Raw genomic sequence first — 14,668 nt, forward strand, 5'->3', positions numbered from 1 at the left:
GCCAGTTTGGAATTTTTTTGAGAGTGGAATTAAGTTGTTGTACGTCTTCAAGTGGGGATATTTCCAGGCAGATCTGGGTGCCGTCAGCATATAGATGATAGAGAATGCTTTCTTGAATATGGTGGTGCGGAGTGTCATGTATATATTGAAAAAAGTAGGTGAGAGGGCTGAGACTTGGGGGACACCCCTTGTTATGGGATGTATGACATTACAACGCATGCTTTTACATCGCATGCCTTTACAACGCTGTTTTTACAGCGCATGCCTTTACAACGCATAGTGCTTTGGGGCGCTGGATAGTGAATAGTTTAATTTACTATTCCAACTCCAGTCCCCGTGGATAGTAGGGAAGGTGTTGGATAGTAAATTAAACCTATTCCCTATCCTAGAGCGCCCCCAGCGCAATGCGTTGTAATGGTTTGCGTTGTAAAAGTTGCGTCGTAAAGGCACTGCGTGGTAAAAGTTGCGTTGTAAAGGATGTTTCCCCTTGTTATGAAAGACATGTCTTCAGGTGAGTTGTTAATTTTTATTATTTGAGGGTTGTTGTGGAGATAGGAGGTAAACCATTTGAGGACCGGGCATTCAAGTACAATCATTTTGGGATAGATTCTAGGAGTATCTTGTGAACTACTGCGTTTAAGGCGGCTGAAAGATCAAGGACGATGAGAAGGCAGTAGCTATCAAAGTGGAGTGCCTTGTGTAAATCTTGAATTATGTTCAGTAGGGCTGTCTCCATGCTGCATCCTTTTCTGAAGCATGATAGTAGCAAGTCTACAAGATTGATGGAGTCAATCTGTTGGGAGATTTAGGAGAGAATGCATTTTTCTAGAATTCTCACCAAGAAGGGGAGGCTGCAGATGGGTATGAAATTGTTGAGGTTGTCTGGGTCTGCACCTGTTTTTTTTAGAAAGGACGTGACTTGACCTAGTTAGAGGCACTTGGGCAACAACCCATTACACAGGAGGCTGTTTATTATTGAGGTCCAGAGGGGAGTTAAAGCATGGTTGAAGATTTTCAAAAGGGAGGCCGGAAGTGGATCAGCAAGGTGTGCGGAGGGCTTAGAATTTGCGATCGTCTTAGATATGTCGTCCTTGGTCTGTAAGTTGAATGTCTGCCATTTCTTTATAGTTGAGGGTGATCTTGGGTTGTTATTACAACCGAGGGCTCAGGGTGAGTGGCTGCCTTTTGTGGATTTGGTGATTGTGAGGGAGCATTGGTTTCTTCTAATCTTCAGGAACTGTTTGCAGAGGATGGCAAAGTGTCTTGGTCTAAGGATAGTTCGATCTTGCAAAGTTGTTACAGAGTTCTTTGGCAATATGGTTTTGTATTTCTGTGCTCCATTCTTAGTTGTTGAAGGTGGGATGAGGAAGGTGTTGTTCTCCACAGTCTTTCTGCCGCTGTCAGTTGTCTTCTCTCTGCGGTAAGGTCTTTGTTGAACCAGGATCTCGAGGGGGCTTCTCTGATTTTTTTAAGTTTAAGGGGAGCTAGTTGGTCTAGAATGGATGACATATTTGAGTTGTAGTGGGAAGTAAGTTGGCTGTTGAGAGGTGGTCTATGGGGGGGTGAGGGAGTAGTTACCTAATTTTATTTTCCAGGTCCTCTAAGGAAAGCTGACTTATATTACAGAAACCCATTTCAGGGCTTTCTGGGTGCAAGTAGGCGGTACCTCCCATTCGTTGATGCGGAGTAGAATGATGTGGTGGTTCGACCAGTCTACTGGAAGGATGCTGTCAATAGGTATTACTTCATTTTGTCCTCTGATTGCGTCCAGGGTCGGCCTAGTCTCACAAGAGTCAATCAGGACTTCTGTGATAACAAAAAAACAAATCAAAGATTGGGCCTTCTGATTGTTCAAGAGATCCTTTTCTTCAGCCTGCCATTTTAGTACTGCCACACTGGTACTGCGGTGCCAAGTGATATGAATGGCTGGCCACATTGTAAAGAATATATTTCACACTCCAACCCTCATGGACATGTGAGGGAGTCCTAAACAGACCACCCCAGAAGTCAAATAATAATAAAAAAAAACAACATATTTCTGTGGTGCCAGTACTCAGTGAATCACCCAAGGTAACAGCACCACAGTACCAAATAAATATTGTAATAAAAAACAGGTATGGTCATAGTTTAGAGCCCATGGCCAACTGCCGTTGTGAAGCCCTCTAGTAATGTGAGGTGGCTGAAGAGGGCGGTAGCCACATAGCTGAAGGCTGAGTGCAGCTCGGGTTGGGCACCCAAGGGAGGTCTGATTGAAGGAACCCAGCCAGAGCCAGGCGCTGCTGCCAACCCTCCACTCTGTAAGGCCAAAGGCAGCGGGGATTTGGGTGCTTACAGGAGTCTAGGTGCAAGATCTGGCCGCTGGCGTCCATGGGGGGGTCGCTCACTCTTGGGGCTTCATCGCACCATTACTGAGATACCTTGTGTGATGTCAAAATTTATGTCATTTAGTATGTCATGAGTGATTTAATATGCAAGTTCATAAGTAGTACTGAGGTTCTGTGAATTCTGAACCCATGGGTTCCATTTTGTGTATGGCAGCCATTTTGTGGTTGCCCTCACATAGGCCATGATTGTGGCTGAAACAAGTCTTTTAAGGACATGTAGACCTTAGCTTGAGTTTGTGCTGACTACTGTTTGACCTGAGTGAACTGACCCTGTTGCCTGAAGCTGACCTTGTTAAACCAGTTCCTGCCCTTTAGCTGATCAAGATTGAGGATCAAAGCACAGGACATTGTAGAGTTTGGTATGCACACACACACCCCTTATCTGTTTTCTGTTCCTTCTTTTATGGTCTGTTCATGATATGGGTTGTGGTCCTTTTATTATGGGTTTGTCCGGCTTGTCTAAGAAGGAATGTTAGGCATTTTGCATGCTTGCAAAAGCTAGGACTGCCCCTTACTTGTATGCTGAAGTTTGTAACCCTGAGAGCATATAAAAGGACTCTGTACTCTTCAGACTACCTCATTCAGTTGCTACGGCTTCTGTGTGACGTGGCCTCACTTATTAAGTTTAATAAAGATGTCTTTTCATATTTTCAGATTCTGTGCCAAGTTCTTTTTATTAGTCAGTATTCCCTGAGAATGAAGATTTCATTTCTTCAAATGGCGCGGCCAACGTGGACTTCATCAGAGAAGTGACTTTCTGTGGGAGTGATCTGGACAGAAATCTACTGAGGAGGACAGAACAGGATTTACTAAGGAGGTACTCTGTGCACAGGGATTCTGGAGATTCTTTGATTCTGCAGCCCAGTATATTTCTGCTATTCCTGATTTTGATCCTCCACATGATGTCACTCCTGACTGAGAACCTTTTTGTCGTGAGTATTCTAAAAAAGACTGTTAGGTCATGTAGAACTTGACAGTTAGAATTTGGATAACCTTTTGATTAGTAAAAATAAGAAGTACAAGTGGGTCGCTCCCACGACTTTGTTTGGTTTCTTGGTTTTGATTTGGTTATTGCAATTACCAAAGCAGAGGGGTTTGGTTTCTTGGTTTTTGATTTGGTTATTGCAAATTACCAAAGCCGAGGAGCTCGTATATTTGCGAGTTTATTGGTAGAGATAACCCCTTGAAGTTTGAAGCTAGATTAGTGAGCTATAAGATGCCTAATCTTAGCAAATTTGGGACTGTAGCTTTGGAACTTCGGAATTTGTGTTGGCCAACTTTGAATTTGTATAGGTTTGTATATGCGAGTTGCAATTTGTGTAGGCAGGTAATGAGGAGATATTTCTCCATTTGGTTTAGTTGAACGGTGCACGTACGAAAAGTACCTTAAGCACCACTTTGATTATAATACTTGCGTATTCCGCAGTATTTTTTGGCATGCCTGTTCTCAAGCTCACATGGAAAAATGTGTTGCTTTTTTGGAAGGTACCATAGTGTGATGTGAAGTAAATTAGCCGGCCCCCCAGCGGGAAATATCTAAATAGGTTTAGATTTACAAACATATTTCTTCCTTGGTGATTTTGTATCCCCAGGGAATTAAAATATGGACATAATACATACAAGGATCCTTTGTTCTGTGCATTTTTTTTTATATGTAGAACGATTTTTGGTGTTCTGCTAGCCAAAGCTAGTGAATTGAGTGTATTTTCGCTTCTTGGATGTACATCAGTCTGTTGGGCTGTTTTTGCAGTCTTTTGGAACACTATTGAGAAGCGCTTCTTGTAAATATGACTTACAACTAGTATTTGCAAATGGTTTGGTTTAAGTACAGTCTGTGGGCTGTCCTTGGTTTCTGTCCTAAGTATTGATTTGTGGGTTAAATGTGTGTTTAAATGTCTATGTGGGTTTCCCATTAGTGCAACTTCTGTAAGTACATAGCGATGGTGCTATTCACAAGATGCATGGCTAAAGCGCGCTGTATTGTGTGCCCTGAGTGTTTTGATCCCTTTCTGTTTATGTCTGAAATGAGCTTAATGTCTGTTCGTGGTTTTTCTTGATGTTTTCAGTCTATTAAGCAACATTTTGTAAGCATATTCTTGGGTCTGTTGCTAAATAAAATTGTCCTTTTTAGAAAGAAAAAAATGGCGCAAACATTTTGTCATGTTTCAAGTTAGGCGTCTGTGCTTGGGCTTATAAATGAATGCGTCTAAAAATGATAGGCAAGGGATGCAGCTTGCTCTTATATGTGGAATTATCAAAAATAATTGGGTTTATTAAAAAAAATATTAATTATGAAGAATAATTATTAAAAATAAGTGCTACAAAATTCGTTTTTTACTATTCATGAAGCTTAATGCTCATACTGTGACCTCCTAGCATTATAATTTAATTTGAGTTGTGTTGCACTGCATAATGAGGACATTAGCATATGACATCTTACCTAGCGCAAGCGTAAAAAACTCATTTTTCTAAGGATTTACATGGGATATGTCTAATGACCAATCTCTGTAATTTGTAAAGAACATTCTGAGGATGATTAATATGTATCACAAGTATAGGATATTTATTTTTAAGTGCCCCAAACATGAAAGTCGAATTTGGGTAAAATAGACCATTTAAAACAGCATTCTTGCCATTTATGATAGCTTTAAAGTGCTTTAGGCTTCAGTAAATGCATACATTTAGGTGTAATACAAATTTGCAGACTGTCTCTATTTGGGGTTTGCTTTTAAATGGCCCAGTGAGATTCATTTAATGTTGCTGAAATGAGTACCATTGCATAGGGTAATAGCAAACATCTGTTCTAAAGATGGTATGTTATGTTATTATGTTTTGCAAATTAGTCACAGTAACTGTTTTAATAATCTAAGAATAGAAATAAAGTGTAGCCCCTAACAGGAGTAATATATATATCATGTGTTTTAAATAGGGTTGGTTATTGCAGGTTAGAAAGAGTTGGGAAGGTTTTTTGTCTTTTTTCAGCATTAAGAGTGAGGAAGAGATAGAGGGCTGAGGAGCCCGCAAGGCAGATTTTGACCTTAAGGTCAGTAAGGTGGGAGTTAGGAGTAAGTGTAAACAGATGGAGAAATGATTGCTTGGAAAAGCAGGGCCTCAAAGGGTGTTGGCGCATGGGACATGCAGAGTGTCAGTGAAAGAATTTTACTTTTGGAAAGTTAAAAGGGCTTCATGTTGCAAGCTGACTGACAAGATGGTAACAGTTAAGTAATGGACATTTTTTTTGTGTCTGTTAATGTGTATCATGTTTTGTCTTCTGATTAAAAGTTATAATTGATGTCTGTTTGTCATGAGAAATGTCTCCCTTTTGTGTGTGGTGTATTTTTTCTTTTTGCTTCTGCTCACAGATCATTCATGGATTGTTCTGGGTGATTTTAAGGATGACAAGACACGTGAGTTTGGTTGGTTGAAAAGAGATGTGTTTTTGCGTAATTTCTTTGAAAAGAAATGTTTGTGCATTTTACATATTCTTGCATTTTATCCTTTTATGAATTGTTCCTGTTGGTCCTGTGTGTCAGAAGTTACACACAGTAAGTTGCATTTGACAGCCAAATCTCCACTACGTGGTGATTTGCTGTCAAAAGGAGGGTGAGGATTTTAAACCTGACAAATTAAACAGGCCCGAATATTGTTAGTACATGACCTGGTGTTGTGCGTCACTGCTCATTCATATATGCTATTGTTTTGTCTATGCTTTTTGTGCTTGATATACAGTGAGTATATCTGATGGCTTGACATGTCCGTTTTGTGCGTTTTTTTTTGCATGTTTTTGTTTTATGTTGCTGCTTATAATACTATTACAAGTTTTCCTGTGTTGTGAAGGGATATACATGACGATGTGTATCCTGCAAACAGTTGGGTAGATTTGCTTTGACACAAAATTTCACAGAAAAACAGACAACACTTCATCAGTGTATGTCAAATTTGGATTTAATGGTATTTGAAGGAAAATAAAAAAGAGATATACAGAACCAAAGTGTGTCGCATGCTGTTAGTCACATACTGTCCCTCCCCTTAAGGAAAAGGCAGCCCTAAAATTATGTATCCTGAATTGGACGTAAGGATAAATTATAGATCTGTGACTTTTGTGCATGGTGACCTAATTTTTATATTACATTAGTCAGTTTTGTTCTGCTTCCTAAGTAGTGTATGACCTTGTACCATAAAGGAAACCAGGTTTCATTTTTCCCTGAAGAAGGAACTGGAACATTAGCTGAGATTACCGTATATGGTGTAGCGGCCAGTGGTAGAGTTTAAATTTGTGTATTATTTTGACCTTTTGTGTATCACCCATACTCTTGGTATTGTGTCACATGCCTGACTATCACCCAAGCGCATCGTGCCTAGTTATTGGGATTTTAGCTGTGTCCTAGTTCCATTTCCCTTTTCCATATTCTTTTCACCAGTCAGCTTTTATTATTATTAGTGTATTGTTCAGGTTCACACTTTCAGATTGCAGTAATGTACCATGGACCCCAATCTTATGTATAATTCCCTTTTGTATAACCAGACTGTTTTCCCTGATAATCTGTATTATGCGATTTTTCTTTTGAGATGTTCTAGATAAGGAATTTAGGAACACCTATATGTAATCATTGAGATAAAATGTGTTTACCCCATTAGACAATGCCACTATGTGTGAGGACATCCATTCAGATAGAATTCCCATGTCGCTATCTACCCTTAGATGGTAAAGAATATGCTCTCACACGGAAACCCAATTGAAGAGCCTAGAGGCACTGTTTTGCCTACTGCCTTTGTTTTTGTATTGCCTTTGCGAATGACAGTGTAATTCAACGCAGAATTGTCCCATGGCGTATGGCCACTCCTTTGAAGATTGCAGGCCACCTTTTTTCAGTCCCCTTGTTATACAATGAACTGTTTAAAGCATCGCACTTGCTCCATCAGATGGCATTGGACATCACAGAACCAGGATTTCAGTGCAAAAGAGCACCTGTCATGTGCTGGCAACCTCTGACAGTGTGCAGTCCCTTGAGCCCCTTGGCCTGAGTTTTGGCCACACAACCCCTTTTCCTTTGCTCCAACGGAAGTGCAGTGCACCGGAGGATCCAAGATTGGCAAAAGGCACTCCATTCTGGTGCCCATGAAAGAGCAGCCTGAGCGTCCTCTGACACTGAATGATGGGTGTTGGAGCCTGAGAATGTAGACCCGGATCTGTATAGGATGATCTGTGCCCTTGATCAATGAAGAGCACACTATCTGTAGTGCCTGTTGCAGAGCAGAGATATTGGTGCACTGCCTTGAGACATTGAGACTTTCAAATGAGCTGTGAGTGTTTGCCAGGAGGGCACTCCAACGGATACTGAAAAACACTATTTTTCATGGGAGGCCTGAATCCAGAGACCCATGCAACAACTGGAGCAGATATGATGGACAATAGAAGCCTGCCAGAGAGGCTTTTGAACGGACTCTGAGCATAGTTGGTTTCACAAGTGGTTTCCGTGTGATTGCATAAAATGGGCTTGAGGAGACTGATCATTATTGTTTTACTGGAATTGTTTTAAAGTAGTATTCTGTTTAGTAAAAGCAGAATAAAATCCATTCTTTGTGGAAGAGTATCCCCTTTTCACCTCAGAGCATTGATGAGGATCACCACTGTTTCACCTGAACATATAATAAGTTACTGAAGTGCATAGGAGCCATAGAAATGTTACTAGATAATTTTAGGATTTGCTTTTTGCTTAGAGTTGTGAAAAAATATAATTTTGTTTGTAATAGTGGTCATTACTTTCTCCTGTTGTCCATATGTTCTTAATAACATGTTTTCTAGTATTTTTATGCATGAAGTTGTCTTTTGTGGGTTGGATCATTTTCACTACCCAATTGACTTCTGCACCCACCTCCCAACCTATGTATTTCATACTACTACTTCTTTGCATTCTTTTCATATCTTACCTGAACACGAGCAGATTAGAAGGTCGGAATTTGTGAATAATTCCTTTGTACAGTTTCAGCATCAATACCAGTTAGTAATGAACACCACTAATTGTTGGATGTGTGGTCTTATGCCACATACTACAGATAGAGGTATTCCCTATTTTGTTCTGTCATTTAGTTACAATGGGTCTGTATGGGCATATCAGACGATGTTTTATGCCAACGAAGTCTATCCCTTGCGTTCCATGAAAGATAACTTGAGTAATAATGCCTTAGTGAAGGGAATAACGGATAATATTGACATCGATTCAGATACAGACTGAGTGATTGCATATGTAAGGGCAAAAGGAGGGTCTGAGGTTCTGTGAATTCTGAACCCATGGGTTCCATTTTGTGTATGGCAGCCATTTTGTGGTTGCCCTCACATAGGCCATGATTGTGGCTGAAACAAGTCTTTTAAGGACATGTAGACCTTAGCTTGAGTTTGTGCTGACTCCTGTTTGACCTGAGTGAACTGACCCTGTTGCCTGAAGCTGACCTTGTTAAACCAGTTCCTGCCCTTTACCTGATCAAGATTGAGGATCAAAGCACAGGACATTGTAGAGTATGGTATGCACACACACACACCCCTTATCTGTTTTCTGTTCCTTCTTTTATGGTCTGTTTATGATATGGGTTGTGGTCCTTTTACTATGGGTTTGTCCGGCTTGTGTAAGAAGGAATGTTAGGCATTTTGCATGCTTGCAAAAGCTAGGACTGCCCCTTACTTGTATGCAGAAGTTTGTAACCCTGAGAGCATATAACAGGCCTCTGTTCTCTGTACTCTTCAGACTACCTCATTCAGTTGCTACGGCTTCTGTGTGACGTGGCCTCACTTATTAAGTTTAATAAAGATGTCTTTTCATATTTTCAGCTTCTGTGCCAAGTTCTTTTTTATTAGTAAGTATTCCCTGAGAATGAAGATTTCATTTCTTCAGTACATGACGGGGGCCAAGGTATAGTTAGCTCAGTATAGTATAGCTTGGGAGTTTCAGTGTATTTTGAGTTTTAAATGTTTAGTTTAACTATAAGGTCACTTTAGACTTTGTTTTTTTTCTGTGAATTTCTGTTTCATTTAACATAAGATCTTTTTACCATACCTAACTATAACATTACTTTAATCTTTATGTTTTTTTCACTGCAAGTCCAATTATTGCTAATCTGTGTTGAGGGGGTGTATGGTATGAAAACGATGCTCTCAGCACTACCTTGTACCAGATTTAAACCCTGAGTCGTACTGAATAAACCCTGGCAGGACTGCGCTTCGAGCTTTCTAGTTGTCTTGGTTGACAGTCAAAATATTGATTTTTAAATATCGAAGAACATTTATATCGAGTTTTAAATATCATAGGGATAAAATATCAAAATCAAGAATATTGACAACCAGAATATCGAAGTTAAGGTAAGACATATCGATGTTGCAAATATCGATATTAGTAATATCAATAGTTAAATTATCGATGTTAATAATATCGATATTTATATGAGGGTTATGTATTTTAGTATGTGTTTTATATGTATGTGTTCTATATTTTTGTTAATGATTGCACTGTTTTTAAAAAAAATGTATACATTCTTTAGAAATTAGTCATTTTTTTAAAGTAAATTTTTCGTTTTAGTACCTTAGCGGGTTGAGGGTTTATAGGGGAATAGAGTGGGAAGTAATGTAATTATAGTAAATTAAATAATAATTTTTAGGAATTATAAATTTATTTTCATTACATTTTGTGCTTTATTTGTGTAGCGGGTTGTGGGTTTATAGGGGAATAGGGTTGGAAGTAATTTAATTTTAATTAAGTAACTATTCATTTAAAATTATTGTTATAATTTATTGTTAAATAATTATTAATTGGTAATTAATTATTATTAATTGATAATTATTTTAATCGTATTAATTTATTATTGGAGTGGGTTGTGGGTTTATAGGGGAAAAAGGGGGGCCCAAAAATTATTTGTAATTACGTAATTTATTAAGAAAAATTGAGTATCGATAATTAATATTGTGTTAATAAATTAATAATTGGTTATTAATGTGTATAAACATTATTCATTGGTGTTGATATGTTTTGTTAATTGATTATTAATTTGATATTAATTTTATTAAATATTATTTATTTGTATTGAAAATTAATTTTTTGGGTAATTAATTATCAATGGAGTATTAATTTGTATTACATATTTATTGGTATTGATAATTAGTTTTTTAATGAATTATTAATTGAAAATTACTTTTTATTAATTGAGTAATTGAAAATTAATTTAATTGCGTGAAATATTATGGGCGTGTGTTGAGTGTTTATTGGGGAATAGGGGGGAAGTATTTAATGTTATTAAAGTACTTATTATTTTTGATATGTTTGTAATATTTCTTCTTTCCAGATGTATCAATAAATCATTATTTAATTACAATATGTATTTCATTTTTAAGTATGTTATTTTTAAAATCTACGTTGTTCAGCGCTTTTCCTACTGTTGCATTCACTGGAGTGGGAATAGTAATTTTTACCCCTACGCTATCCAACAGTTTCCCTATTGTTGCACTCTCTGGAGTGGGAATAGTAATTTTTACCCTTATGCTATCCAACACTTACCCTACTGTTGCACTCTCTGGAGTGGGAATAGTAATTTTTACCCCTACGCTATCCAGCGTTTTCCCTACTGTTGCACTCTCTGGAGTGGGAATAGTAATTTTTACCCCTATGCACTCAGAGTGGGGTAACAGACTCTTAATTACCGCTCCATCACCATGTCAGCGAGACTATGATACAGATGTTCCCTCGACTACGAAGTTGACCCCCTCAACATTGCCATGCATTATTTGTATCTCTTTCTCTTGTCTAGATTGATATCGTTTAAATGTTTACTCTGTAAAGCACTCTGATACCCTTGGGTCAGGCTAGCGCTATATAAAACTACTAAAATAAAAAAATAAAAAATAAAAGTAATTTTTAGCCTTACGCTATCCAACACTTTCCCTACTGTTGTGCTCTATGGAGTGGGAATACTAATTTTTACCCCTACGCTATCCATCCCTTTCCCTTCTGTTGCACTCTCTGGAGTGGAAATAGTAATTATCACCCCTACTCTATCAAACACTTTTCCTACTGTTGCACTCACTGGAGTGGGAATAGTAATTTTTACCCCTACGCTATCCAATGCTTTCTCTAGTGTTGCACTCACTGGAGTGGGAATAGTAATTTTTACCCCTACGCTCCAACCAAGATCTTTCTTGGTTATTGAGGTGCTGGCCAGTCCACCAAGGGTTTTGTGAAGGGTGGTCCGCTCTTGGTGAAGTTGATCCCAGCAAGGGTGGAAGTGCAAACAGCTTGGCAGGGTTTGCGCCGATCTTTGGTGCAGGTCTTCAATTCTCACTCTCTTCAGTCCTTCTTCTTTCTATCTCAGTTTCTAGTAGTCAAATCTGAGTTCCAGCTGTCAGGATGCCACCTAAATAGATTCTCAATTTAGGACTCCTAAAAGAAGTCCAACAGATTTTGAGGTTATGTTATGGTTCTCTGATGGCTGGGCATCCAGGACAGAGGACGATGAAGGAATTGGTTGACAGATTTTTTGTGGCAACAGATGAGGGCATCTATTCTAAATTTAATTCAACAATGAAATATCTGTGCTCAACCTCAGAAAGTGTGGAACCATTTAATATAACTCATTCGGCAGGAGCAGTGGATGCCAGACTAAAATTGCCATAAAGGTGGAGAATTCAGCCGGTAGAGCATTTTTCAAGGTGGATGGTGGCACCCTGGGGTACTATTGATGGAGCAAGGATTCAAGAAAACAAAACTTGCTCTGAGAAATCCCTCATTAACAGTATTAATTATTAGAAATAATAAAGAAAATGAAATTATTATGCACACACAACATTTACATATGGGAATAAGAGCTTTACACATGCTTAACGAATAAAAATAGAACGCAACGCAACTAAAACCCGCTTTAAACTGGAAAATGCTTTTGCACATGTGCGAATTAGACCTACGTAAATAGGAGCTTGACTAACCCGTTTTGAGATGGAAAACTCTCACGCATGCGCAGAAACTACTAACATTCGGTCTTGAGGTACCGTGTGCCTGGCATATGGTTGCCTGAATTTAAATTGTTAACAATATGAAGGTTTGGCCTCTTTACAGTAAGGCTAGGCCCTTTGAATCCAAACAACACAACAAATGCCAGTACTGTATATAACTTCGTGACTTATTTCGTATATGGGTCACACATATGAATCAATGTTAATGTGACAATATTTGTCTCATTTCTTTCATTTATTTTTTCAAAATCTATTTCAGTTTACTTTGTATCAAAAACCATTTCTTTTCATTTTGTCAATTTTGATATCTACATTCCACACCCACAATTTACATGTATATACATTAAACAATAAAAGAATAAAATGTTGTAGACAATAACCTAGGTACAATACAAAAACAAAAGAGAGAAACATTTGAAATACAAACAAAGGAACATACATATAAAAATTATTATATACAAAACAATTATTTTGGTTCTAAGTTATTTTGTATGCTCTCCTAATGAAAATGAACATCCCTCTGTGCAAACTAATTTTCCTTTGGTTTTTATTTTTTTATTTTAAGCACGGGGACTTTTTCCATTTGCTGCACTTGTTGTGAAAACATAAAAGGTCGACGCGTTTCGAACCCAGTTGATATTGTACCGGGTTCTCATCAGGACCAGCGACTGAAAAAATAACAACAATGACACTCCGTTAAATGCGTATCTAATAACCACTACCAACCACTCTACACAACAATCCGCCGTGTCTCCCTTCATTTACCTTAACATCCAAAGATCAGCCTATCTCTTAGTGAATACTTTTCAGTACCTTAAGTACTCCAAAACTGAATCAGATCAACGTCAAGTTCACCATAAAAGAAAAGAAAAAACAAACGCAAATCGTCATAGTCTTGTATTTGTAAAGAGCCATCTCATAGCCTGTGTGTGCTGTCAACCACTTACTTGTTTATTTCAGGTGAGGGTGACAGGCAACCATCCTTGCTGTAGTGACAGCTTCTATTAAACTAAGAAAAAGAAAACCTTATATTTTCTCTGCAAGATCCCCTCTTGCCAATCTAAATGTTGGTAAGCAAAGGGGGCTGGGGCACGCAAGGAACCACTGCCCTTTCCAGAGCCTGTTCACATGCCCTGTGATGCTGGTGGGGGGCAGCCTTGAGCCAGTGGTCGAAGTGGGCGGGATCGAAGGAGCATGACATCCCATACTATTATTAATTTAAGGGAAACAGTTCCTTTCTTTGAGAAGATAACCATCCCGGGACGGTTAATTCTGAGAGCTGAAATGCTTCGGCTGCAGTGTGAGGCAGGGAGTCTCCTGTGCTGTGAAACCAAAGCCGGGCAGAGAGTGAAACGAGCCTTCTTGCCAGGGCGCCTGCTTACCTGAAAGAAATGTAAATGTGCACAGCGGGTCAATCTGCGAATGTAAACAGAGCTCAGAAGACGGTATTGCCTTTAACCCCTTCGCTGCTGGCCCGTTTCCGCCGCTGTGCGGTAAACAAATGAACAGGGCGGGGCAGTGACGAACCCCAGCCGTCATCAGCACACGAGCACCGCGGAGCGTGACGGCTGGGGTTCGTCACCAGCATGCAAGGGGTTAATTAATAGAATCACTTGAGGCTTCCTGGTGACACAGATTTATTCTTTTTGAGTGGAATTACCAGCGGAGCTTTGAAGTGTGTGCTCTTTAAAGGGGAGTAACACAGACCCTGCTCCGAAGTGGCTGCTGTGGCCTGTGTTACAAACCTAAGTTTTCGCCAAGGCTCCAAACAGCATTCAGTTCTGCTGCTCTCTTGTTACAGGCACAGACCGCTGCAGTGGATTAACTAATAGAGGTTTCATAAAATTCAATAGTGCATTTCCCACTGATTCACTTACCTTGCATTTATTTTACATATAAGTTGTTGGATATAATATATGTACATTGTTAAAGGCGCAAAACCGAACAAAGTTAAAGCAAATTGTTTTGTGGCACGCCTTCGACCCCGCGCCCATTTTGCACTGCAGCCTAGGTCCCTCACTGTGTTTGATGCACTTCGACCGCTGCCGTGAGTACCTATGTGTGAGGGAGCACCTACCAAAGGTTGTCCGGAGTGCCTCGTCATCCACATTTACACTGTGTGTACATTTTTCCTAAAGTAATTTGCTGTGGAACCGCATGGCATGTTATATATAGAATGGCCTGCAGGTGGCAGCAGTGCATTTATTTTGGCGCACCAATTCACTTTCTAGTTCCTGTGGCGGCCCTGGAAACCAGACAGCGTTCATTTAGAGCATATTTACTTTGCACTTCT

The sequence above is a fragment of the Lissotriton helveticus genome, chromosome 11, assembly GCF_964261635.1.
Source record: "Lissotriton helveticus chromosome 11, aLisHel1.1, whole genome shotgun sequence".
NCBI lineage: Eukaryota > Metazoa > Chordata > Amphibia > Caudata > Salamandridae > Lissotriton > Lissotriton helveticus.